The sequence below is a fragment of the Theropithecus gelada genome, chromosome 13 (genome assembly GCF_003255815.1).
Source record: "Theropithecus gelada isolate Dixy chromosome 13, Tgel_1.0, whole genome shotgun sequence".
In the NCBI taxonomy this organism is placed as follows: domain Eukaryota; kingdom Metazoa; phylum Chordata; class Mammalia; order Primates; family Cercopithecidae; genus Theropithecus; species Theropithecus gelada.
Window position 1 is genome coordinate 27,365,408 of NC_037681.1, and position 26,948 is coordinate 27,392,355.

The window sequence follows — 26,948 nt, forward strand, 5'->3', positions numbered from 1 at the left end:
GAAAGGAGGGGACAGAATGAAGATCGAGGGGACAGTCTGTTATCTCAGAATTGTCTGTGTTGATGGATTTATTCATTAACTTCTTGGTGGATTTTTTTTAACATAGTAAACCTCAGTTTTTTCTCCGGTATTCTATTATGCTTCACAACTGTCTGACTGGATAAGATTTCTAGTGTCAGTAGCCTTTCCTCTGGGCTTGAAGAAAGGCTTTGTACCCTGCTCTTCTCCTCCCTGCTGCTCTAACTGCCTGTGTTCTTCTCTTGTTTCCTAGGCATCCAGCACTCTGCTGACTCTGACATGCCCCCAGCATCCCCCAGCTCTGCAGGGAGCCCTGGTGCCGGAGGCCTTCTCCTGCTTCTCCCTGTGGGCGCCTGACCTGAGGGCAGAGCTGTCTGAGTGTGCATAAGCACAGTAGGACATCAGGACCTGGCCGGAAGACATTTCCTCCCCTCCCCTCTGGACTTCTCAGAGGTAACTTTGAATTTGGAAAATGAAGGCTTGCCAACCTTCATTGATCTCTTCTTAGAGGAATCTCAGGCCATTGCTGGAAAAGATGGTAGGCCTGCCTGGGTGGATTTTTCTATACCTCTTAAGCCACACTGTATAGGCAGTTTTCTAGTAGGCTTCCCTGGAATGAATTTTAAGATAGTGTTCCACACATTATTTTATGCCATTGTAGTTATTTATACTTTGGAAAGATTTCCAGGTTTGTTCATTTGCTACTTATAACAATCTTTTGAGACTCCTGTTTTAGATCTCCCTGATTCACTAGAGAACACGTGGATTGGGCTCCCGCGTGTGCCAGGCACAGCTCTAACTCAGAACACAGTGAGGCAGCACCAGTTCCTGCTCGCATGGAGATTCTGTGTTTGTGGGGAGTACAGGTGGAGGATGGGGTTTGGGATAGGCAGGAAGAGACAGATAATTTTCATTTGACAGTAGCAGAAGCAAATTATATGCTATGCAACAAGCCCTAGATATTGTAGAGAAAAGAAAAAGTAGACTATTTAGTCCCGTTTAGTAGGATGGGGCAGGTTGCAGTTTTAAGTGGAGTGGTCAGGGAGGTCTCTAAAGGAGAAATTGAATATGGACTTTAAGGAGGTGCAGGAACTAGCCATTTAGCATCTGGGCAAGAGCGCTGCAGAGAGAAGGACTGGTGGCTGTAGCACACAGACAGCTGGAGGAGCACCCAGCCCAGCATGGCTGGAAGGATGCAGCACAGAGCCGTGAGCTGGGACTGAGCGGGACATAGCAGGACCTGACTGTGCCTGCCATGGCAGGCTGTTGGGGAATTCTGGGTTCATGATGGGAAATCAGTGTAGGGTTTTAAGCAGAGAAGCAGGGTCTAATTCATTTTAATCAGCTTACTATGGCCTCTACATTGAGAATAAACTGTAGAAGGTGGAGGAGAGGGTAGAATCCAGGAGACCATCTTGGAGGATATTGCAGATGGCAGAAGACAAGGCTAGAGTCCAGGAGACCATCTCAGAGGACTTTGGAGAGAGTGGAAGACAAGGGTAGAGTTCAGGAGACCATCTCAGAGGCCATTGCAGAGGGTAGAGGACAAGACTGGAGGCCAGGAGACCATCTCAGAGAACTTTGGAGACGGTAGAGGACAAGGCTAGAGTCCAGGAGACCATCTCAGAGGTCATTGTAGAAGGCGGATGACAAGGCTAGAATCCAGGAGACCATCTCAGAGGATGTTGCAGAGGGTGGAGGACAAGGCTAGAGTCCAGGAGACCATCTCAGAGGATGTTGCAGAGGGTGGAGGACAAGACTGGAGTCCAGGAGACCATCTCAGAGAACTTTGGAGATGGTAGAGGACAAGGCTAGAGTCCAGGAGACCATCTCAGGGGATATTGGAGAGGGTGGAGGACAAGGCTAGAATCCAGGAGACCATCTCAGGGGATATTGGAGAGGGTGGAGGACAAGGCTAGAGTCCAGGAGACTATCTCAGAGGATATTGGAGAGGGTGGAGGACAAGGGTAGAGTTCAGGAGATGATCTCAGAGGACATTGTAGAAGGTGGAGGACAAGGGTAAAATCCAGGAGACCATCTCAGAGGACATTAGAGAGAGTGGAGGACAAGGGTAGAGTCCAGGAGACCATCTCAGAGGATGTTGGAGAGGGCGGTGGAAAAGAGTAAAATCCAGGAGGCCATCTCAGAGGTCACTGGAGAATTCTACTTTAGTAATCCAGACAAGACACAGTGGGGCACACTCTGCAGATAGCAGCAGCAGCAGCAGGGAAAAGTGGCCACATTCTGGATACAGTTTGAAGAGAAAGCCCTTACCATGTCCTTCCAGAGTGCTTGTGAGTATGAGGAAAAGGGGAAAGCCTGTAATGATTCCAGGGACTTTAGTTTGAGTAACTAGATGGAATTGTCACCAGTGGAGATGGAGTAGGTTGCAGCCAGAGAAGGTTTGGGTGCAAAAAGGGATTCAGAGGCTGGGCACGGTGCCTCACGCTTGTAATCCCAGCACTTTGGGAGGCCAAGATGGGTGGATCACCTGAGGTCAGGAGTTCGAGACCAGCCTGGCCAACATGGCAAAACCCCGTCTCTACTAAAAACATAAAAATTAGCTGAGAGTTGTGGCAGATGCCTGTAATTCCAGCTACTCAGGAGGCTGAGTCAGGAGAATCTCTTGAACCTGGGAGGCGGAGGTTGCAATGAGCTGAGATCACGTCATTGCACTCCAGCCTGGGTGACAAAAGCGAGACTCCGTCTCAATTAAAAAAAGAGATTCAGAGTTCAGTTCTGAACTTGCTGAGTGTGAGAAGATTATAAACCACCCACATAGAGATGCCGAGTGGGTGATCCTTTCCAGAGCGGGTTGTTTAAGAGGCCGGTCTGTGCCGGAGATGTGATGGGAGTCTTTGGCCTCTGGTTGGTATTTCAAGGAATAAGATCAGATGAGATCCCCAGTGAAAGAAGAGAGGAGTTGTACGGACAGGGCCCTGGGGCATTCCAGCTTTATGAGGAGCAGAAGAGGACAAGCCAGCAAAGGAGAACAAGAGGGAACAACCAGGGAGGAAGTGGGGAAACCAGGAGCATGGAGAGGACTGAGAATGGAGGCTCAGGTCAGTGCCAGGGCCAGTGGTCTGGTGGCTGTGGCCACACACGCTGGATTGGAGAGAAGAATGCAGGGGAGGTAGTGGATACAGGGATTGTAGACAACTCAGTTGAGCTTTGCTGCAAAAGGGAGCAGAGTTTGAGGTGGTATCTGGTGGGGTAAAGAAGCTCAGGAGAATTGTTTTTCAGTTGGAAGCATTATCAGCATGTTTAGATGCCGATGGGAGTGATTGAGTAGAGAGTGAAATATTGATTATGTGGGATAGAGGGTTGCTGAAAACACCTCTTGAGTAGGCGAGAGAGATGGGTTTGTGGACAAGTGGAGTTACTGGCTTTAGGAGGAACGTGGACAGTTGCCAGTGGGGATGGACCAAATGATGGATACATGCATGGGTGGTGCTCGGAGGAGGAGGCTCTGCAGTTCTCTTCTGATTGCCGACCTTCCTTTGTGAAATGGGAGTCAAAGCTAGCATCTGAGCATGCCACATGGAGGAGGGATTGGAAGTCTCCAGAGACCAGGAGGCAGCAGAAAGTCCTCTAGAGAGGCGGAGGTGCAGAGCGGTCATCTGAAGCTTTCCCAGCCCTCTCGAAGCCCTGGCCGCAGACTGAAGGAGCCACCCTGGTGACTGCACGCTTCTCTAGATAGCCCTGCTGGGGAGCTGACGCGTGCAGATCAAGAATTGAGTGATCATTTGGCCAAGCTGAGGGGGACACAGTGAAAGAGTGGCTGGAGTTGGCAGTGTGTGCCGGGGAGAGAGGATCCTAATCTCAGAGGGCACTGAGACAGGGAAGTGAGGAGCGAGGACAGCAGGGCTGAGGGAGGAAGGAGCAGAGGAGGAGCCATTGGAGATGCGGGAGGAGGCCGAGCACTGTGGGGCCGGGGCGATGGAGAAGGGACCTGCAATGGCACAGGCAGGGATCTGAGGTGGTGTGAGGAATCCGGAATGTGGGGTGTCTGCGAGTGCCGCGGGTTCCAGTGTTCCTCCCAAAAGCTCGGCTTCTTAGTCATCCTGCCTCACGTTTTCATTGTCTGTACTTCAAAAGGGCTGCTGGAGAGATCTGCCCCTCCACTTACCCGATTGCCTACTTACCCCTTTGGTGGGTAATTGCTAAGGTGAAAAGGCATTGCTAAGGTGTCACTGTTGCATTTCCTGGCTGGGGCACTGTGGCCCCGATGTGGCCACCAAGAAAGCTGACATCTGAAGTTTCCCCTCCCACCTTCTCTTCCATTCCTTGGAAAATAAATGCATTCTAACTTTATGTTTATTTTTTAATCTTAACATTAACATACTAGGATTACTGCATCTTTCCCTGCAGTGCTTTTGCTGGTCCCGAGATAGGGCCTCCTCAGGTGTGAGTGAGACAGTAAAGAACCCTGGAGAAAACTCATGATGAGGCCAGGTGGAATTCTGTGTTCTCTGTTGGCCACGCCCACCTCCCGGGACGCTCTGTTTGGGAATCTGTCTCAAACAAATTCCAAGAACTGTGAAATGGCTTCATATTCACAAAAGAGTCATGGTGAAATGGCCAAAATACTAGAAAATGACATTCCAGCATCAGCAAAGATGTTTATAAATGTTCGGGATTTATAAAGAGAGATGATTTTCATGGACTGTAAACCAGCCTCAGTCCAGCCTTCTATGACTGATGTAGCTAAATCTGAAATACAGGTTTTTATTCTGTTTGGTTTTGTTGTTTTGTTTTTCCCAAGTGGGAAATATCAGTAGTTTAAAAAGAAAAGAAATCATTGGTTAAAAACTTAGCCTCAGCCTTGGCCATCCCTCAGCCTTGGGACCGGCCATGTTTGGGAACTGCAGCTTTGTGTGGCCGGCTCATTGCTGGTCTGCCTTTGGCTAGTTGGCCTTTAGGGCAAAGGTCGTTTTTAAAGCATGAACTGGAAGCGAAAAGATCGATACCTTGCTCTAGTTCCTCCTGGATTCAGAATTCCTGACGTGGAGAAATGAGCAGTATTTTTAGAAATGGAAACAGAGATGCTCTTCTGAGATGCAGCGGCTGATGGTATCGTTAAAACCAATCGTAACCACATTTTCCACATTTAGCTCAGTTACAGTTTTCTGGGGTTTGTTTTCTTTTGTTTTTCAGCACTTTGGGCCATTTTCCTCCGTGTTCTGTGCTCTAGGCTATGGTGTTAAGTCAGTCTGTTGTGGGTCACTCTTCTCTGAGCCTTCCGGGTGTGTATACTTGCCAAACTGGAGGGGCCAGAGAACTACTGGCAAGAGAACAGCAAGTGCCTGTTTGCTATGGCAGTAAGATTTCTCTAGAAAGATCAAGTCGGCATTTAATGAGCACCCATGATGTGCAAGGTCCCATGCTTGAGGCCCCCAGGATAAATGAGGAGACACAGGCCGACTTCTGTTTATAAGATTGTGGGTTTTTTTGTTGATTTTCTTTTTTTTTTTTTTTTTTTTTGGGTAATGTTGACAAGCTGAGGATGTGGACTCCAGTTCCCAAAACTTGGGCACAGGCCAGAGTAAAACTAAGACAATGGGAAATGGGTGCTGACTGTTAGAAGAATTCTCACAACCAAGGCAGTTTTGAGCCTGCTGTGAGGAAAGAGATGAGGAGAACCTGGGGCCTGGAACAGCAGGGCTGGGGGGCCGCTTGGAGCCTGGAGTCTGAAGGTTTCCTGTCGGGAGGAGGTAGAATCTGTCTCCTGGGCAGGCAGAACCATTCAGATGTGTCCAGGGTAGTGTTGTGATTCAAAACGAAAGGATTCTGGATGGTTGATTGGGTGATATCTGCTTCTGGGATAAAGGGAAGAAGACCTAGCAGGAAATGTTGTGTCATGAGGCTTAACAAAAACAAATGTATTTTTGTCCTTATTTTAAACATATATTTCTTTTCATTATTCCCAAAAGCCTAACCACAGAGCTTCATAGACACATGCATATACATTCGTTAAAGAAATATCATGCCTACTCTCAGACTTACAGCTTCATCAATAACGTCTAATTTTAGCTCAATTTAACACTGCTTTATTCAGTATAAATGAGACCACCATTAGTATCTTGCCTTTATAATTTGTTATAAAATGGGTAACATAATTCAATCACCTCAATCTTGATTTAAACCTGACCTTACTGATTTTAATAATCTGTTTGATGAGTTATATTTCATAATTTATCTCTCAGTGCTTTAAAAATTACTTTTCCTTTTTTCTTTCTCTCTCTGTAAATATATATGATATAAATAAATATAATACCTATAATTATATGTACATAAATATATAGTCAATGTAAAAACATTTATTTGAATTTAAAAATAAGGTGAAACCTCTTCTGATAGAACATAGGGTTGATCGATTTGACAGTGAGAGCCTCCTTTGTTTCTTAAGTTATTAGAATGAGCTAAATATACAAATAATATTGACAAACATGTAACTGAAAGATTTTTAATAATAAAATCGTGTATTAAGTTTTTTTTCAGGCTCGTTCTGAGTATATTGACTTAAACAAGGTGCCTCCAAGTGAAAAAGTAATGAGTACAATTATTTATAAAGTCTTAGTATAGTCTCTTGATGTATTTCCCAGAAACTGGGCTTGAATGACTAATATCTTGGTTGTTCATTATTTACATATCTGGTGGTTCCCCAAGGTTTACTTTTGTGGGAAGATCTGCTGATTAAGTTGTCAGCTGATCACTTAGAGTTAGTTTTTCTTTGATTACTATGTAATTTTTGGCATACATGTAGAAGTTCAGGACTTGAGTTTCATTTTTACAGTGTATCTTCTAGTCCATCTGTGTATGTATGTGAACAACATGTAGTGAAGTTATTATAGCTATAAAAGTGAAAAATTGGAACAAAATTGATCTTGAATTCTTATTATACACATAAGTAATATTTATCTGTAGATATACAAACTTAGAGAAAAAAATCTAAATTCTTCTATTTTCAATAGAAGTTTATTTTTTAGATTTAAGAAATACACATTAATTTTATATTTATCCTGTTTTTATTAATTAGATAATCATTACAATTGCAGTAATTTTTAATAGTTGGAACCTTATGGTAACAAGCTATTTCAAAAATTAATACTTTTCTTAATTTTTAAAATCAGTAAACTACTTCCGCTGATAAAATATAGACAGAGAATCCTAGCTTACATTACACGAAGTAAAAATTATGTCAGGAGAATAACAATGCTCATATAGTGTCAGAGAGATAAAGGAATGCTATAAAATTTCTGCCCAAGAAGAAAGTTTCTGCGTATATAAAAATTAGTGATAGGCCAAAAATTAAATCGTTTTCAACTGACCTTGACTTATTTTTCAAAAGGCAATATGCCAGAAGTTACATCATTTTCAGTGATTTGTAGTTCTTACGAATTTTTTTGATGGCAACTGAGGGCACATGCAAAGGGCCTGAGTAGTTTTTAAAAATTATTTTAAGCCGTATTTAAGCCAAAAAAAGGGACAGCCTCTGCTGCAGGCCACACAGTGCCGATGAGAGGGTCTGTGGGAAGAGGTGGAGCTGGAGAGTCAGTGAGGCCTGGCTCTGCCCCGTCCTGCCCACGTGATCTGGAGAAGCCACATCCCTCTTGGATTTGTTCACTGTACAATGGGAACGGCGGATGCTCTCTCTAACGATCAGATGTGTTGAAGGATGGGGAAATTGTTCGTAACGTGTGATCAACATTCAGATATTAGCCACTCACATGTTAACGATGGGCTAAGAACTAAAAGCACACAAAATGACCACCTGCAGCCCAGTCTAGGTCCCGAGGGAAGAGGGAAGGAGGTCAGTGTGTGCAGCTGGTGCAGCCATGCTAAATGGTGGAAACTTAGCAGATACAACCAAGATACTAGCGAGCTCTGTTGCTCCCAGCTGCAAGGAAGACTGGGTATGGAGATGGTCTACATGTTTTATTGTCTTAGGGGAGAATACTCTGATGGTGCTGCAGGGATTTGGGAGATCCAGATCTGGCTGAGGGATATCTTCTGTCACAGCACAGAGAGAAGGGACAACCTTAGAGGAGGTTGATTTTGATTCTCAAGCTCTTGGAGCCACGCAAGTTTGGATCCTGCCCAGAGGTCTAGGGATGCATGAAATACCTCATGGTTGCTGCGGACAGCGATCATTTGTTTATCACTTTGATGTTTATAAATGCACTTACATCTGCATGGTTATTTTGCCTGCTTACACAATGCCCCTGTGAGCTACGGTGTTTCCCGTCATCCAGCTGAGAAAACTGAGACTGAACAAGGCTTGCTCAAGATGAGGCAACGGGCCATTGGTGGAGCTGAAACAAGCCCAGGATGCTCCATTTCCAAATCTCACATTACCTGTCTGCCTGGTAAAAATTTTGGAGGGACTCTTAGGAGGTGACTCTTAGCACCAGGAAAGCAGGGAAGATAACATCTTGGAAAATATCTTGATTCCAAATGGAAGTGATTTAGGATTGCAAGACTCTCCAGGGTCCAGATGGGCATGGGTGTGGTGGGAGTGGAGTGGATCATTTCTGGACATTGGTGTTTTGGAGGAGCCATTTTAAGGGCTATCAGCTGGTGTTTCATGTGCTTCAGAAGAGATCTTGAGTACCAGAAATAATGGTGTCCAGCTGTGGGAAGAAGCACATATTGAAATCAGATGAATTATTTTGCAGAGACTAGGAACATGACTGTGAAGTCCATTAGTGGATGAGGTCATTGGGGACAGAGGAGAGGCACCAGTGGGCTCTGGGGTGCCTGTCCATCCCTGAAAGCGTAGGCCGTGCGGGATGACCACATGGTGCTTTTGATTTTTCTTCTGGGTCCTCTTTGCCCAATTCAAGTTGAAAACTTCGGTGCCGGCTAAAGTCAGCCCCAGAGAGTGTCATATTATCACCAACACTTCCCAGAAAGAAAAAGTCAGATGCAATTTGAGGTTTTGAAGAATCAGAATGAAGAGCCTGCTGTTAAACATTTCTCCACTATGTGAATAAGTCGACTGAATGTGAGGATTAACTACAAGCAGGAGGTTTGTACATAAATGTTTCCAGAATGGGAGAAAAAAATCACATTTCAGAATCTTTGAAGAAGGGGTTAACCTGGGGAAGGCATTTCACAGTCCCCTCCCCTCCCTTCCCCTTCCTTTCCTTTTTTTTTTGTAAGGAAATCAAGAAACTTCTGGTAGAATAGAGAATAAATTGAAAGTGCATCGTCCGAGGAAGATTCTTATATAGGACAGGAATTAAAGGACATCCTCTGTATTAAAAGGATCATGAAATCCACAGACTTTGCGAGCTGACCCCGGAGGCAGTCTAGGCCTCTTTAGCACAGAGCTGAGTCTCTCCTCGAAGAGACCACGGAGTGAGTAGGGTGTGGGCATTACCCGGGACTTCCCTGTCAGAGACCCGCACTCAGCCGGACCGTTTCTGTGTTCTTTCAATTCATTGACGAATCAACATTGGATTTTCGAAATTCATTCAGGATCTGTCTTTGCTCTTAATCTTAACTTTTGTGTTTGAGTTCTAGAAGTTCTCTAAGGAATTACTTAGTTAAGTAATTGTGGATAATTTATTTTAAAAATCAATATACATACACAGTAAAATTATTAAACTACAGAGAGTGTATTAAGTAAAAATTTAAATTTTCTACCTTCTTCCCCAGAGAAAACCACTATCATCATCACCATTATTATTGTTATTTTTATTGACCCTTCTAGAAAATTTAGGAGGCATAAAAAGATACCCGCTTTTTAATCAGAACAGGATTCTGCCGTATTACTGTTTTAAGCAGTGCATTTAAAGAGCTGTATTCAGTAGAATTTGATACATGAAAAACTGCGTTATGTCAGTTTTGGAGCATCATTCGCAAATATCCGTGAACCTTCCTTTGAAACGAGAGCATTGTCGATGTGAATGGTGCCCCCATATATTGCTGCCCTGGCGTCCCACCTTTCCCCTGAGCTACCTCCTAATCTTCCCTTGCTATTTTAAGCATTCTTTATTGCTAAACCTCGTATCCTTTTACTCATTAACAATGATACTGTGCTATAGGTAGACTTGCTTACGCAGTGTTCTCTAAGATTTAACCAGGTTGTTTTGTGTAACTGTATTTATTCATTTCATGTTGTGTGATATTTGATAATCTTAGCATCAGTTTCTTCGTGCATTCTTCTGCCATTGGATGTTTGGATGATTTTCAGTCTTTACTGTCAGAAAACAGTCTGCTATTAGTATTCTTGGTTCCTACATACCTGGTCCATGGGTGCAATTTTTTTCTTGATTATATACCAAGGAAGAGCACAGCTGGGCCTGAAAAATAAAAGCTAATTAACGATTAAGTTTGCAAGAAAATGCTGTAATGATTTCTGAAGTGCGATCATGCCAATTCACATTGCCATCAGCAGTGAATAAGAGTTTCCTTTAAAATTTGTGCCTTTCTTATCCCAACACTCGGCATTATTAGGTGTGTTAATTTTTGCCAAATTAATAGTAAGATGAATTTAAGGTACCAGTAATGTTGAGCTTCCTTTCCCGTGTTTAATCACCATTAAACTGTAAAATGACTGCTTGTATTTTTGGTCTAGTTTTTTTATTGGAGTGTATTTTTCTTACTGGTTTGAACACATTTTTCCTGTATTCTGAAGACTATTGTTAGTTTCATGTGTTAAAAATATTACCTCCCAGTTTGTGCGATCCATTTTCACTTTCTGTAAGTTACCTTTTTAATGACTAGAAGTTCTTGATTTTAACATGCTGAGTGTATCAACCTTGCCCATTTATAGTTAGGGCCTTTTATTTAATACAGTCTTCTGTATTCTGAGGTCATAAGTCACTCTCTTATATTTAATAGTTTAAAAAGTATTTAGAATTAACTTTTGTGTGTAATGGAGGAATCCAATATGATTTTTATTCATAAGGAAAAACAATACCTAGTAACATCTATTGAATGGCCCTTTTTCTCTATTTATCTGAAATACACACTCTGTTATGTGTTGTATTTCCATGTATTAATGTTTTTGTTTTGTTTTTTTTTTTTCCTGTGTCTCCTTTATTAACTTGGTTAGATTGTCCACCTCTGTGTCAATGCAGCATGCTCTTAATGACTCCAGCTCTCTAGTAAGTTTTGGCACTTGGCTTTCAGCCTTTTCCCTGTTATTCGGTGGCGTTTGGCTAAACCTGGTCCTCTGCCCTCTGTAGAGATTTTAGAGTTAGTTTATGAACTAACAGCACCAATGACAACAGCAGCAAACCCTTGTTGGGAAGTTGCTTGGATTGCATTAAATGTGTAGGTCAGTTTAGAAAGAATTGGCATAATCTGTGATACTGCCTTTTCTCATCCATGAACATTGTATCACTATCCATGTATTTATGTCTTAAATGTCTATGTTTTGTACTTTTCTCTAGATCCATACACCTTACTTATCTTTTGTTGAATGTGCTCCTAGTACCTTAGTTTCTTTTATACCCTTGGAAATGGAATCTTTGCTGGAGTGTATAAATGTAATTACCTTTTTAATATTGATCTTGCATCTAGTCACTTTACCAAACCTTTGGTATTCTTAATATTTTGTCTATAGATTCTTGTACGTATACTGTGTTTTTTAAATAATGAAATTATTGTTTATTCATTTTCAATTCTTATAGTTTCTCTTTCTTTTTATTGTTTTCTTTTTTGCAGTAGAGCCCAAGGTACAATATTGAATTGAAGTAATAGCAGATATCTTTTCCTTCAGCCTGAGTTTTGTAGGGAATGTTCTAATTTAATTAAGAATATATTTGCCGCCATATTTTTGTAAATGTCCTTTGTTAGGTTAAGGAAATTACCTTGTGTTTCTAATTTGTCGAGTTGTATTTTATGTTTTTAATCATAAGTGCATGCTGAATTTTATCAAAGGCTTGTTCTGCATCTATTAAGAGGACCATATGGTTCTCACTGTTTTTTTTTTTTAATGTTCTATTACACTTACAGTATATTCTAATGTTAAATTCTCTTATACTTCTAAGATAAATCTAGCTTGTTTAAATACACATCTGACACACATCTGGATTCCATTTGCTCATATTTTGTTTTAAATTTTTGCTTCTTTACTCATGAGAGAGTTTGGCCTATATTTTTTCTTTCCTTAACTGTTTTTGTCTGATTGAAGAGGGAGGGTTTTTTTTTCCCCCCCGGTTTTTCCCAATTTACCAGAAGATTTTGTGTACGATTTATATTATCTGCTCTTGAAATTTTGGTAGTACTCAACTGAAAATGAGACCTGGTGATTTTATTGTAGGAAGATTTCTAGTCAATTTTTTTCAAAGTTCGTAAAATTATTTGCACTCGTTTCTTCTTGAGTCAGTTTTCTTAAGCTTTATGTATGTATGTATATGTTATATATAAAAAAGTATGTTAACATATGTTTATATATATAACTTAAGAAAAAAATTTAAAAATGAGCAAATAGAATCCAGATGTGTATTTATATTTTATATATACATATATACACACATATATATGTTTTAGAGATGGAATCTTACCGTGCTACCCAGGTTAAATGGTATTCTTTTAGGCGTGTGTTCATAATTCCCTGCTTTTCAATTTAATTAGCATGAAATTATTCACAGATTTTAAAATCTCTTCTATTATTTATTACAATACAGTTGTTCTTTTTTCTTCCTCAACGAACCTGCCAGATTGTGCATGTATTATGATTTTCAAAGGAAAACACTCTTGGCTTTGTTGAGCCTCTGTACTGTAACTTTACCTTGTGTTTTGTTTATTTTTGTTTTTGTGTGTTATACGTCTTCTTTTGCTATCCTTGAGTTTAGGCTGTAGTTGCTTTTCTGACTTGTTCAGCTGAAAACAACTCAATAATTTTTAGCCCTATAAGCATTTAAGATTATGAATTTTCTTTTCGGGGCTGGACGCAATGGCTCACATCTGTAATCCCAGCACTTTGGGATGCCGAAGCTGGTGGATCACCTGAGGTCAGGAGTTTGAGACCAGCCTGGCCAACATGGCGAAACCCTGTCTCTGCTAAAAAATACAAAAATTAGCGAGGCATGGTGGCGGGTGCCTGTAATCCCAGCTACTCGGGAGACTGAGGCAGGAGAATTGCTTGAGCCCGGGAGATGGAGGTTGCAGTGAGCCAAGATTGTGCCACTGCACTCCAGCCTGGGACAAAAGCGCAAAACTGCATCTCAAAAAAAATTTTCTTCTCACTACTGCTTTAATGGCGTCTCATACGTTTTCTTAAATAATATTCTCATTAATGTTCAGTTCTACATATTTTTTAAGTTACATATTTTTCTATAACCCATGAGTTACTGATAAGTCTTTCAAAATTTTCCAACATGGGGAATCTTTTCATTATCGACATCTATCTTAATTGCATTGAGGTCAGAACACATGGTCTGCTGAGTTGTTCTTTATGTCTCAGTATAATGTCAGCTTTTGTGAATTTTCTGTTTTTGTTTGTTTGTTTGTTTTTTTGAGAAAACTGAATTCCCAGTGTATTGGTTCTGGGTTTTACAATCTATTACATCAAGATTGTTTACGGTGCTTTTCATGTTTTCTACATTTTTACTAGTTTGCGTGTTTCCCATTTTAAAGTCATATATAATGAGTTTTCTCAGTGCGATGGTGTACTTGGCATTTTTCTCAGTAAGTGTAATTTTTGCTTTGTATATTTTGAAGTTATTTGATGTATACAAACTTAAAATTTTATGCCTTCTTAATGAATTAAACCTTTTATAATTATTACCTTCTTTTTCTCTAGTTAGACTTTATTCTTTAAAGCCTATTTTGTCTGATAGCTTTCTTTTGATTGGCATTTTTCTTGATCACTTTTCTCCATCCTTTGACTTCTAATTTCTCCAATTTCTTATAGTTTTAGGTATATTTATCTGTTTTTAAAATTTAATTTTGCCATTTCTTTCTTTTGGCTATCAAGCTTAATCCATTTATTTTTTATGATCTTTAACATATTTGGTTTTTTTTTCTCCACATGCTTTTATGCTGTTTCCTGTTTTTTAAGTACATATTTGTTTCTTTATATTATTACTTCTTTTTTCTTTTATAATTTGGAAGTTATACATTCTGTTTCTCTTCTCTTAGTAGACACCACTGGTATTTTTCTGTGTGCACAGAAAATTAAAAAAAAAAAAAGCCTTCAATTCTCAGTTTCTAAAAACCCTGAGAGCCTTAGAATTCTGTAGTCCACTTACAGGTTTATAAGCTTATTCATTTTTTAGTTCAATCTGTTTTAACTGGGCTTTAGTTATTTTCTGGTGGGAAGGATCTTGATAGAAACTAGTTCATCATAATGAGGGAAGTGGATGTCTGCAATTGTTGATTTTGTTGGGACTGAAGACGTAGGTGGCCCCTTGGTTCAAAGCCTGTTTAATCATTTGGATGGAGCATCAAAGAAGATGGGAACTCTTCACTGATAGGTTTTTCATGACACTTATGTAGATTTCCAATTAAGCAGGCACAGATTTTCAGTGTAGAAAAAATGTTTTATGATCATGTGAACTAGATGAAGGACTGAGATCTTACGTACGTGTAAGTCCAGGGCCATGTGACACACTTTGCAAATGTGGAAAGAACATAGCACTGGTAACATCAAGTTGATATTCTAGGTTATTTTCATTCTATAATTTTTTAAACCTTATTTTCTGTAGTAAACATATGTCAACATTTATAAGGTGACCCACGCACTACTTTCTCCAAAAGATAGTGTTATTTTAAAAATAGATGCCTCTTTGCCCTATTTTTTCTGTGTGACTTGAAATTTGGGAACAAATCAGGATCTCATTATCAGACATGTTTATTAGGGTGTCCATAGCACAATGACAGAGTCTGTTAGGGTAAGATAAGAAACCTTTTTTTCTTTTGATTTTTTTACTGTAAGGCAACACTGTTGTGTGCAAATATGAACGCTTAAAGGAAATTATAGAGATCATGCAGTACAGAGTTTTCAAAATTTGGGGAGTAGTTTTGTGGTGATCCATTTTCCAAAGGAAGTCTTATGGAAGCCCGGTGTCTTAAAAATAAATGAAAATAAAATTCAGCTCAGGCTGAGACGGGAATAAGTTTAGGGCACCTGTGACCCCTATCAACTAAGGCTTCCCCTCCGTGGTTCCCCTCCATGAAATGCAAAAGAGCATCCTTTACATTTAAGGCCTTCATGTTACAGAGGCGGGGTCGGAGACCTGCGGGGGTCCCAGGGCTGGCCAGTGGCTAGATCAAGTCCGTTCTTCTCAGCCCATTCCAGGCAGGCCCTCCTGCCCCTCCGCAGCTCATTTCCACAACCAAATAGAGTTGCTTCTTCATGCAAAACCAGTTAGGAAGTGTCTAGTGCAGTTTCTTTCTTAATTATTTCCTTTACAATCATCACTGTGTCTAAATGTTTTGCTTGGATGACCCCCGAGTTTCCAGCCAGACTTGTCCTGTCTGTTGCACCCTAGCTCCGTGGCTGCTCCTGGCTTTGTTGGTGTCTCCTGGACTGGAAAAGCCTGTCCAGTGTCCCAAAACAGGGATTTGGTGACAAGAAGCCCCGTTTTAATGGCTGTCTTTTGTTTGCTACAGGCCCTTTGGTGGTCTTCTAGCTGTTGCCACAGAAGGATTGATTCTTTTCAGGCAGACAGACCACATGCTATTTCTGTGCTGTAAATTTCCAAAGCTTCTTCCCTGTCCACCTCTCCAACCACACACTGGAACAAGAAGTGTGTTTGCAGCTATAATCAGCACACTTAAGTACTAGTTAAATTCAGAGTGAGGACAAAATCCGTACAGCTCCTGACTCTGAAAGAGGCTATAAAAATATTACAACATGGCTTCAAGCCCTCTAGGACCTTTAAAAATAAGGTGATCCCTCCTAACCCATTGAAAACTTATTGGGGGTTCTAAAATAGCCCAGATTACATGTTAAGGGAGTTGTCTGATTCATAGAGGATTGTGTCAGACACCAAGGAGTCCTGGCTGCCGACTAGCAAATTCTTTTCTTGTTTCTGTTTTTTTTTTTTTTAGGGGGCGGGGGATAATATGCACAGTTATAGCCACTTACTTTCCTGTAAACTCCTTGAGGCTAGTCACCTTCCTCTGTATCCATGGTGTGTACCTGAAATGGTCGTGAAATAGCCAAACTAGAGAGTCAGAGGTGCCTCCGGAAGAAGCAGCTTTCAGCTCTCTAATCTCGTCTGTACACCACACATCTTTTTGGACGTCATTTCTGTAGGTTATTGCAGAGATCCCCATGACAGCCCTGTGAGAAGCAGGGCAGTTCTCAGTAACCCAAATCACAGATGAGGATACTGAGGCTTTATGGCACCATGGAATGGTCCAAGGTCTCATGAATTTAATTTGCAGTAGGGTCTTGAATGTGGGTCTCTTGGATCTTAGACCGAGATTTTTGTTTGCTTGGCCCACTGTTAATCTCAGGTCTGGCTTCGCGATACTCTGTTCTAATCTAGTGGCATCCTGGTACGCTGCTCAGCTTCAATGTAAGAACAACCTTGCATGCTTCCGGCAGGCTTGGTGGTTTGTAGTCCACTCATACGTTGTCTGATAAGCTTTCAGCACAGACATATGCTACGAAAAATATGCAGGGCACTTGCAAATTATTACTTACCTGCAGCAAAGTTCTGACTGCTTTCCTTGTCTCCGACTGTAGAAAATCATGCGAAAATGACAAGCGCATTAAAATATTCTCTGTTGAAAACTCCATCAGTAGTTCTCAGGGCATCAGGAGCAGGAGCAAAGTTTGGACTCTTTTCCTGAACCTGTGAGGAAGCTCCTGGCCTGGCTGCAGACTCATTTACTCTTGGGCCACCAGCACACTCCAACTGGAATGTAAGGAATAACTGGTGGCCCTGGACAGCCCTTTGGTGCTCTGGTTTCTCACTGGCTCTTCCCTCCCCTTGGTCCAGTGTCTGCAACAAGCTCTTCGTGGGAGCTCTTCTGGTTGAGAAACCCCTTCTCTGTCCTGCGTGCTTCCCTCTGTTAAATCCTATATCCCTCTGCCCTGCATGTAGGGCTTTACCAGCTGCATCTGGGCTGAGCTCAGTGTAGAAGGCCTGGCACCTGCTCCGGTGTTAAGAGTGCTCAGAGGTCAGAAGGCACTTGGTAAATATTTGCTGAATGAAGGAACTGTATTTTAAAACAATTCCCTTTTGCATTATATTTGTGCAAAACTGTGTGCAAAGTGTGACAGGAAGGATGTGATTGTGTGCAGGTAAGTGCCGGATGTTGTGCTTAGTAAGAGGGAAACTGGTCTACCTGATGCCCACCTTGGCGTTGACCACACCAGTCTTAGATAGCTCACTGCATAGAGGCTGCTGTGGGATTGGCAGGAAATGGGTACCCCGCATGGTTTATCTCTGTATTTCCTCCAAGCAACTCTGCACACTTTTGCATCGAACTGCCCCTCAACAAGTGCTTTTGGGATTGAATGGCGCTGTCATGTCTCTAAATACTTGGACTTTATGAGCCCTCTGGTTCTAGGCCGCTGCTGAGATCCCAGAGGACACCGAAAGGCATATTCTGAGAGCTACCTCTTTGCAAATGCTTTTATTTTTAAGTAAAAGAAAATGTCCTTGTTTCCTCCTACCCCTTTTCCAATCTTAGCACTCTATATTGCCTTGCAGGGACTGTGGGCCATCACTAGCTCCCCGCCTCTCACCACTCAATCTCAACATGTCTGTTTTTTAGCAGCTTGGTGTGAGGCTCTTAGCTTTCCTTCTGGGGGCTGCAGCTGAGACTGCCTAATCTTGGATGTGCCCAGTTAGGCGACGACAGAATGGGGTGGGGGAGTCGGGATGGAGCTCCAGGGAAGCAGATGGATCGCCGGAGGGCTGCTGTCACATTGCACTGGAAGGTGACAGATGGAAGCACACAGTAGTCTGCAGCCAGGCTGTCATGCGCAGGCACCACGGGGCACCAGGCACGCTGCCTCTTCCTGGAAGGTGGAACCTGATCACCGCTCTGCCTGGCCTCAGCAGTGCCTTCTGCAGGGCTCTGCTCTGGGCTGGTGAAGGGACAGAAAGCAAAGTGAAGTGATTGAAGGGCACAGCCCAGTAACTCAGCTGCCTGCCGTGCCAGAGGTGGAACAAACGCATGGACAAGGGCAAGCCTGCCTTGCTTTCCTCCCCCGCACCCAGGTGACCACCCAGTTTGGGAGAAAAAAAGAATGTTGCAATTTAGGCAGAGCAGCTGGTTAAGGTTCTCGAGCCAGATGTCTTAGTGATTCATAGTGCTCTCAGCATAGACCTTGAACAATAACCTGTGTGGCCCACTTCGGTTGTTCTTGGTGGAGTGCTGGCTGCCTCTGGGAGTTACAAATGTTGGACTGTGACTAGCACCTTGAGCTAATGCAGTAGCGTCTCTCCTGTGTCATGGTGGGAAGTGTGTGGGACGCTGAGGGACAAAACTGAAGAAAGGTCAGTGTCCATGATTCTGGCAGACTGTCCATGTGGATTTTCTAGAGGGTCCCAGGCTGGCTGCCTTCCCAATCAGGCAGTTGCTTCTGTGGATCCCGCAGGAGGAGGCAGAGGAGGACATGGGTTTGGTATCTCACCCGCAAGGTGGCAGTGGGTGGGCTGTGCAGAGATCAAGGTTAAGAGTGGGCCCTGCTGAAAGGAGCTTGGACACTCTTCCAAAGCTCCTCTTTTACCCAATGGCTCCCTAAAAGCTTCTCTCTTACCCAGTAGCTCCCTATATGGTGCATTAGATCATCTTGTGGGTGCAGCATGGGGCTCCAGTTACTGCTCTCCAGTGCTTGCTCCCCTGAGCACTCTCTTACGGCCCTTGGAGCACAGAACACGTGATGTTCCTGGTGAAGCACCTCATTGACTCATTCCAAATAAACTCCCTCAGTGACAGGACAGGGCTTCCGCATCCCTGTGGCCAAGTCACAGCACTGGGTGTGAGGCTGGTGATCCGATACATGAGAAGCGCCCCGGCCTGTCTGCAACTCCAGGGAGTTCCTATCTCAGGGTCTCATGAAGCCTTGTAACTTTCACAGCTTGTTCTCTCAGTGGGACATTGGGGCATGGCCAGGAATCAGAGACTATAAAAAGGAAGCAGAGAAACCGAACGGCGGGATGGAAGTGAAGGTGGAGTGTGGCTCATTGGCATGATTATTTAATAGATTATTAGGAAAACATGATTATTTAATAGATTATTAGGAAATCATGATGTACCGTTGCGTGTGCACATCCAGCTAGGAGAGCTGCTGTTGGATGTCTTTGTTCATTTTCTGTTGCTGTAATAGAGTATCTGAGACTGGGTAATATGGAGAAAAGAAGTTTATTTCTCACAGTCCTGGAGGTTGGGAAGTCCGGGATCAGATGACCTCATGGGGTGGGCTCTTGGTGGGGGGCCTCACACTGCATCATAGCACAGCAGAAGGCATCACAGGACGAGGGGCGCACAAAAGAAAACCAAAGTGGCTTCTATAACAGACCCACTCTCATGACAGCTATTCTGCTCCCGTGATAACCCGTTAATCTGTTCATCCATGACCAGTGAATGGATTCATCCAGTCATGAGGACAGATGCCTTATGACCCAGTCACTTCTTAAAAGATCACCACCGCCCCCTATACTGTTTCATTGAGGATTAAGTTTCAGCATGAGTTCCAGAGGGAAAAAACATGGAAACCATCGCACTGGAGCAGCAAGTGAAGTTCCCAAGTCCCCTGGATTCCCCGGGACTAGCCTACTACCAAATAGGCATGTGGATTGCAGTCAAGGGGCTACCTGTCCCTGCCCTCCTGTGGAGATCGTATAGCGCCGCTCCGAATTGTTCCTCCCTGCCCTCGTGTGGAGATCGTACAGCGCCGCTCCGTGTTGTCTCCTCCCTGCCCTCATTGTTGTCTCCTCCCTGCCCTTGTGTGGAGATCGCACGGCGCCGCTCCGTGTTGTCCCCTCCCTGCCCTCCTGTGGAGATCGCACGGCGCCACTCCGTGTTGTCTCCTCTGGGTGGCCGGCGTTCCGGAGACCCTCCAGCCCTCACGTTCTGTGATTCTAACAGTTAGAAATGAATGTCTTGCCCCTAGTATCCGGGAGGATATTTCATGGCAATGGAGACCACAGGAGAACTAAAGGGAAACATGGGTGGAGGAAAAGTAAACTGTATTGTTCAGTGAAGCCCTAAAATCCTCTTTTTCCTTTTATTCCCTTGGAGTAGACTAGGGACCATGTACATCAAAGACCCTTGTGCCTTTGGCATGGAATCTTTGCAACAGAGTGAAACCCTTTGAGGTTTCCAGATCAACTCTGAGAATCTGCCTCACTCTCTTATTTTTTTAAAAATGAGCCCAGCTGAAGGTGGTTCCCGACACTCGGAAGGCATACCATGAAGGGACTTTGACTTTTGTTAGAGAACTTGAGTCGGGGTGAGTCCACCTGGGCCCCTGGATGGTACTCTTTTATGAAGGCAATGAGAGTGGCCAAGGTTGTGTTCTGCAAAGTGATGGTCACAACACACAACGGGGGAAGGATAATGCCATCTGGAATTGAAGGAGAAATTAGTCATGACTCGGGAGTGTTGGTGTGTAGAGAGAGGATTCTCAGATAGAACAGCACTGACCTGCTCTCTGCATAGATCAGGCATGTATTTCTTCTTACCGTGAAGGGAGGAGGTCATGCCAGGTAAATCTCAAGGAGCTTCCACACCTGAAATGTTCCTGGCAAATACGTGGGTTCCCCGGTGTGGCGGTATGAGAGTTCTTTTCTCCTTCACCGTGGACAGGCAGCTCTGTGGCAGTTTCAGGCTCTCTGCTGCATTCACACTCACAAGTGGTTTGTTTACTTCCTTCAGCATGAAGGAAGAACTGAAGAAAGTGCTGGCATGCGCTTAATTTTCAAATTGGCAGTGAAGTGATTGTATGAAGTCATTGGTCAGCATAATGCCAATTTCAATTGTGTGTGTGTGTGGGGAGGGGGGGGGTACTGAAGAAAGCTTTCAGAAAAATCTGCTTTGCTGTTTGAAATACAACTAGGTCCTCTGGATGTCTTTCTTGGACTTATGTGGTTTTTTTTCTTTATGGCTTTAGTGTAATTTCTCTTTAAAACATGTAATAATTTAGCAATTAGAAAAGGAATAATGCATGCTTTTCTTTTTTTAAGTCTGATGTTAAATCAGTCTGTGGGTTTCCAGTTATCTCTTACTGTATCACAGAAATGTCTGCTGCTTCATAGGCATTTAACATGTTGCGATTATCTTTATGATAATAAATCTTTATGATGATAATGATGATGATGATAATGATATGACCAGGAAAAAAGTTAATTTCTGAGGGGTGGAGGCGTTTTATCTTCCAGATTGAATTCCTATAAAGGTACATTTTTTTTTCTCTTAGAATATGAACTACTCTTTTACAGACCTGCACTGAGTGCCTACTGTGCCCAGGGCACTGTCAGTGGAGTCCCTGCGATCCAGAGTATTTGATACAGACTCAGCCTCAGGAGACAGTAATGTATTTGGAGGGATGAGACATGCATGCATCCTAAGGACAAGAGAACACTAAGAGCCAGAGGACACTAAGAGAGGAAAGCTCCGATGCAGGGATCTTGCTGTAGATGATATCCTTGAGGCCATGCCTTCATGTCTGGCACATGACTTTGAATACCCATCCCCCTTTTGTCCTTCTGCCTAGAATTTCTTTCACACACATAACAACATCACTCCAGCTTTAAAGCCCAGCACGAATAGCCCTTCTTCCCTGAAGCATTCCTGACTTGGCCACCTGGAAATGCTGTGTTTTCTTGGAATTCCTAGGCAGTGTGTGGTATTGTGGGAGTCATATTAGCGACAGTGTTTGATTGGCATTTGAAAATCTCTCTCTCATTTACTAAATACATGTGAAATTGAAACAGCCTCGTTGTCTGGGGTAATACCTGAGGTTTGTTGTCTCATGGCCAGGGAGAACAAGGATACGAACACATGAAGAGTGAGGCTGAGAGTGGAAGTTTAACAGGTGAAAGAAAGAGAATAGCTCTCCGCTACAGAGAGGGGTCCTGAAAAAAATGGATTGTCGGATCCACAGTGAAATACAGGGAGTTTATAGATAAGCTGGTGGGGAAGTGATACCTGATCTACACAGGGAGCTAAAGACTGGTTAGACCAGGTGTGCCATTTGCATAGGATGCAAATCTCTGGTAGCCCCCACCCTAATGTTTTATTATGCAGGGCGGTTCTCTGCCTGAGCTGTACCATGTTGCCCTTTTATTTATTACTGTACACGTGGTAACAGAAAAGGGAAGATGGAGCCTCCGTGTTGGACATGCCCGGCCCCCAGGTAACTCTTTTCTATTGGTGCAGCTGCTGGCATCCCTCATCCAAGCTTCTAGCTTCCTTATTTTTGTTTGTGGCTCCATTTTTCAGGGTGTTCTTTGTTATAAGAGAAATGATTTTGGGGGGCAGATTTTTGGTAGAAGGGAAGCTCTGCCAAACACCCTTTTGCCCTCACTGCCTGCCTAAATACTTTCTTTCTACCTCCTATATCAAAACTTTGTGCTATTTAGCCTTCTGACTGAACACTGGTTTCCTCATCTGTGGAGCCACGTATCTCATCAGATTATGTATAGTTAAATTCACTGAAATAGGGAAAACTTCTAACACTTAGACCAGATAGTCAATAAAACATTAGTTCTTCCCCATTCTCTTTTACTTGAATATTTGTGCACTTGTCTTATTAACTGCAGCATAAACTTCCCGAGGCAGGGCAATGCCTTTCCCATTACTGAGCATAGGCATTCATGCACTGAAGGTCTTCAGTTAATGACTGGCCCCACCTTGCTAGTCTCCATGGTTTATGCCATCATGATGCCAGTGTTGCATTTGTGGTGGTCCTTGAACTGTGATTGATCATTGAAGGGAGATGACAAGATTATTTTGATAATTTGAAAAGGTGGATGAAGAAGGGGACTGTCCTCGGCACTGAGAAGCAGAGGTCAAGGATGAAGTTGTACTTGGACTTGAATTAGGCTAAGTTATAAGTGGTGATTTGATGCATGAAATCCACCTTCTAGTTTTGAGATACTGGAGCACATCTTGTCTGAATCGTGCCTTGTTGCACAGAGAGATACTGAGGCCTGAACAGACAGGATCGTAGGTAACATCAGGAGTCCTCAGGTAACATGAACATGAAATACCTGAAAAATGTGTGTTTGATTTTTACCCTTACTGGCCAAGCAAGGAGTCTCTGGGTTGAAATGTTTGTGCGCGTTTAGAGATAAGTGAATCTCCAGTGATTTTGGGAGCATGAAAGTTAATATGCAAAACATTCTGATCCGATATACCTTCTTTGTTGGCTCCATCCTGTTCCTTAATGGATTGATGAACCTCTCTCGGTATCATGTCACTTTCTGAGCTCATAGACATTCCTCATCACACAATTAAATTCTTCGTGATTTTTTTTCTAAATTAAACCTTTTCTTGCCTCCTTCCTCTTCTCAGAATGAATCTGTGTAATTGGATGTGTAAGGTCTGCTTACTTGCCATTTACCTGAATCTTTCCAAAATGACGGAACAAAAGACTATTACAAGAGAAGAGGCCCAAACAAACCCTGCAGTTTTAACAAATTTCCTTTTCCCCTTCCTTTTTCCCTCTCTCCCTCTCTCTTTTCCTCTTTCTTCTTTCCTCTGTTTAATTGATGAGCAAAAGTCTTTAGCTAGTTAATTACATATCTAGAGTTAAAACTCAGGGTTTCTGAGTCATGTGTCCTTGGTGTGCAGTCATTGGGTGAGGAACTGGGGTTGTTAAAAATGAATTTAATATAGTCCCTCCTGTGAAGCAGCCGCAAACTAGAGGCAGGCATGGGACACACTGTGTGCCCCGGAGTGGCTTTGCATTTGAGAACCATCCTTCTGGAAGCTGTGCAGGGAATGGGTCAGCCTGGTCTTGCATTTTCCTCACTCCCCTCCTGGCCCGCTCCAGCAGCTGGTAGGCAGAGCTGTAAAGGACGTAATGATGTGGCTCAAGAAAGAGGCATGAGGTTAAAGTAAAACTGTGGCAAGGGTAGCAGAGATGGAAAACAAAAACAAAACAAAACACAGCAAGAGAACACATTGGCTTCCAATGTGAATTTTCATTCTTTGAAAGAGGGAGCGTGGTTTTGCACTCAACACAGTAGCAAGGAGTTTAGGTATAAAATTAGGATTTCTGCACACAGAGGAATTCTGCCTGCGCGTGCGTGCTGGGTGCCCCGTTTGGAATTGTTTACAGACAGTTGTACTCAACAAGTGTCAAATGTTTGCCCTATCATAGCTGGCAGGCCTGTTATGAGGATATTTACAAGAAACGTGAAACAACCCTGCAGACACATGCACTGGGACGAGGCTCGGCTTTTCTGGGCCTGGAGGGAAAACAGGAAAATAGGACACGATCTCAGCTCAGGAGGAGGGCGTGTTGGAGGCCATCATAGGAGGCAGTGGTGTCCCTGCAAAGTGGGGAGCAGCCCCCACCACACATGCAAAGGCAGGTGGAAGCTCTTTGGTGAGTGGACCTACAGCACCAGACATGTACATGTATGGAGAGCAATTTTCTGTCAATTACTCAATTATAGAAATGTCTGTATATTCAGGGCCTTTATGGAGTTTAAGGGACCAGTGCCTTCTAGAGGGAGAAGCTTTTCTAAGCCTGAGGCATAACGCAAAACCTAAGCACAAATAGCGGGAAGGTAGGGCGGTGACTCTGTGGCAAGTGTGGAGCTGCAGGCCGGTGCGGTGGCGCAGAGCTTGGGGAAACGGGCCAGGATTGCATCTTCAGGATGGCATCCCGAAGCTGTTTTCCCATCCTTTCCAGGTGAATAAGGAAATAGGCACAAGATTTATAAAAATTGCTTTTGATAATTATCATCTTAAAAGGAAATCTCTCTTTTACCTTCTAGATTGCTATGCTGTTTGTATTTGGTGAAGAGACAGAAAATTTGCCTAAGTTTATCGGGGTTTTCACTTATTAAGCTTTCAGTTTTTAAACAGGATGTGCGTTTTAGGTTTGAAGGAGTTAAATGTTTAGTATCATTAAAAAAGAAAGAAAAGGAAAAAAGATACCCCCCCAACCCCCACAATACACACACTAATACCAAAATTGCACATTCCCCCACAACACACACACTAATACCAAAATTGCACATTCAGCATTGGAGAAGTTGTTTACTCAGCAACAATTGTTATACCCTGACCTTTGCAGGCACTTCAAAGTCTTAGCCCATATATTTCACAGTAAGAAGAAATGGTGGTTTAAATGGACCGTGTGAGGACGATTATGACAATATTGGCCAGAGAAACACTGGAATATTTTAAAATTTGAGTTAGTCTCCAAATGTTGGATGTTTTCTTCACCTTCTAGCTAGGATGCAGAAACAACAGTAACACGAAGACTAAACAGCCATGGTCAGCGTCACCCGCTTTGGTCTTCCCAGAACCTGAAAAGTCTGTGCTCTGAGGTTTGTTTGGGGAGAAGGATGAATTGCCCCTGGAGAAATCCCCAGTCACCAAATGTCTAAAGCAGCCCACTATAAAAAGAATATTTTAAGAGGTTAATAGTAGCCAAGTTCTTTTTCCATGACAACCTCCTGTCTTGCGTTTTGAAGTACAGTAAATATTGGCATGAGAAGGGGAGTGATTTAGGGGCTATTTTCAGGAGCCCTGAAGCATTTCAACTTTAATAGAATAATCACCGAGCAGAGTGTTCCGTGAACAGGTAATTAGGAAGTCCGTGGTTAGGGCAGTAGCACAAGCTTGTGCAGTGAAGGCGATTCTTGAGCTGGTGTTACTCCTGATGGGATTTTCTATGGCCAGGTCTCTGGTTATACATCCTGGCCACTTCCACCTGGAAGCCCTCCTGATCCTTGAAGATCCATGCTTCTCCCCTGTACAGGCTTCTTTTCCCGACCGACCTTCCTCTCTTGGCTTTAGCGTTAGTTCTTTGGTTCATGGTGTCAGGAGTTTTTACAGCCATCCACGCAAGACATTTTGGAGACAAGTTTGTCTCCTCCTCCTCCCCACATACCATCCCCCATGCCTGTATGATCCCCCTTTTCGTGACTCTCCCAGCAAGCCTTTGCTTCTCCAGTTTCCCATGGTCACCCGCTGAGTCAAGGTTCTTATCGGTTCGTACATGTGTGATAATGAATTTTTTTTTTGTTTTTTTTTTTTTGAGAGGAAGTCTCGCGCTGTCGCCCAGGCTGGAGTGCAGTGGCCGGATCTCAGCTCACTGCAAGCTCCAACTCCCGGGTTTGCGCCATTCTCCTGCCTCAGCCTCCCGAGTAGCTGGGACTACAGGCGCCCGCCACCTCGCCCGGCTATTTTTTTTTTTTGTATTTTTTAGTAGAGATGGGGTTTCACTGTGTTAGCCAGGATGGTCTCGATCTCCTGACCTCGTGATCCACCCGTCTCGGCCTGTGATAATGAATTTTACCCATCACTATGCATATATGTCGTTGTTCCTCCAATGAGAGTTTATTCTGACAAATTACTATAAATCAAGCTTTGAAAATGTTATGTGAAACATGTAATTCTTCATCTACAGAAGACACCGTTCATTTGTCATCTGCGACAGAAAACTTCCCTTGGGGCGTGTGGGCACCAGTGGTTATGGGGGAAGGAGGATGAGTGTGAAGGGAACCTGCCCAGGGTCTTGTTAGTGCCGTATTGTGCCCCACCCTTGCCCCTTTTTGCATGGGGACTTTGAGGAGCCCCTCAGCCTTGTCCTGTGACGCCCTGTCCTGGAGCAGCCCCCGGTCTTGGGAGATAGAGTTGGTAGATCTCAGCCCCTGCTCTCTACTTCTGGGTAACTATGAGGCAGGGGTGTGACAGTGACTGTCTGAGTCCTCCATGGGATTAAGCATCCATTAACCTCAGTAGCGACCAGAGTGGTAAATCCTTCACTTGTACTTCATTCACTTCTTCACGTCTACAACTGTTTCCTTAGCTCAAGA

At 43.3% G+C, this 26,948-nt stretch overlaps 1 protein-coding gene across 4 annotated transcripts in view; it reads left to right on the top strand.

Moving 5' to 3' along the window:
- RNF144A (ring finger protein 144A) overlaps positions 1-26,948 on the top strand; it is a 162,925-nt gene that overhangs the window by 21,823 nt on the left and 114,154 nt on the right. For all 4 annotated transcript variants that reach the window (XM_025354700.1, XM_025354702.1, XM_025354704.1 and 1 more), the window contains exon 2: positions 272-471. The gene's annotated coding sequence lies outside the window, so the exon portion shown is untranslated. The remainder of the gene's footprint in view (positions 1-271; positions 472-26,948) is intronic.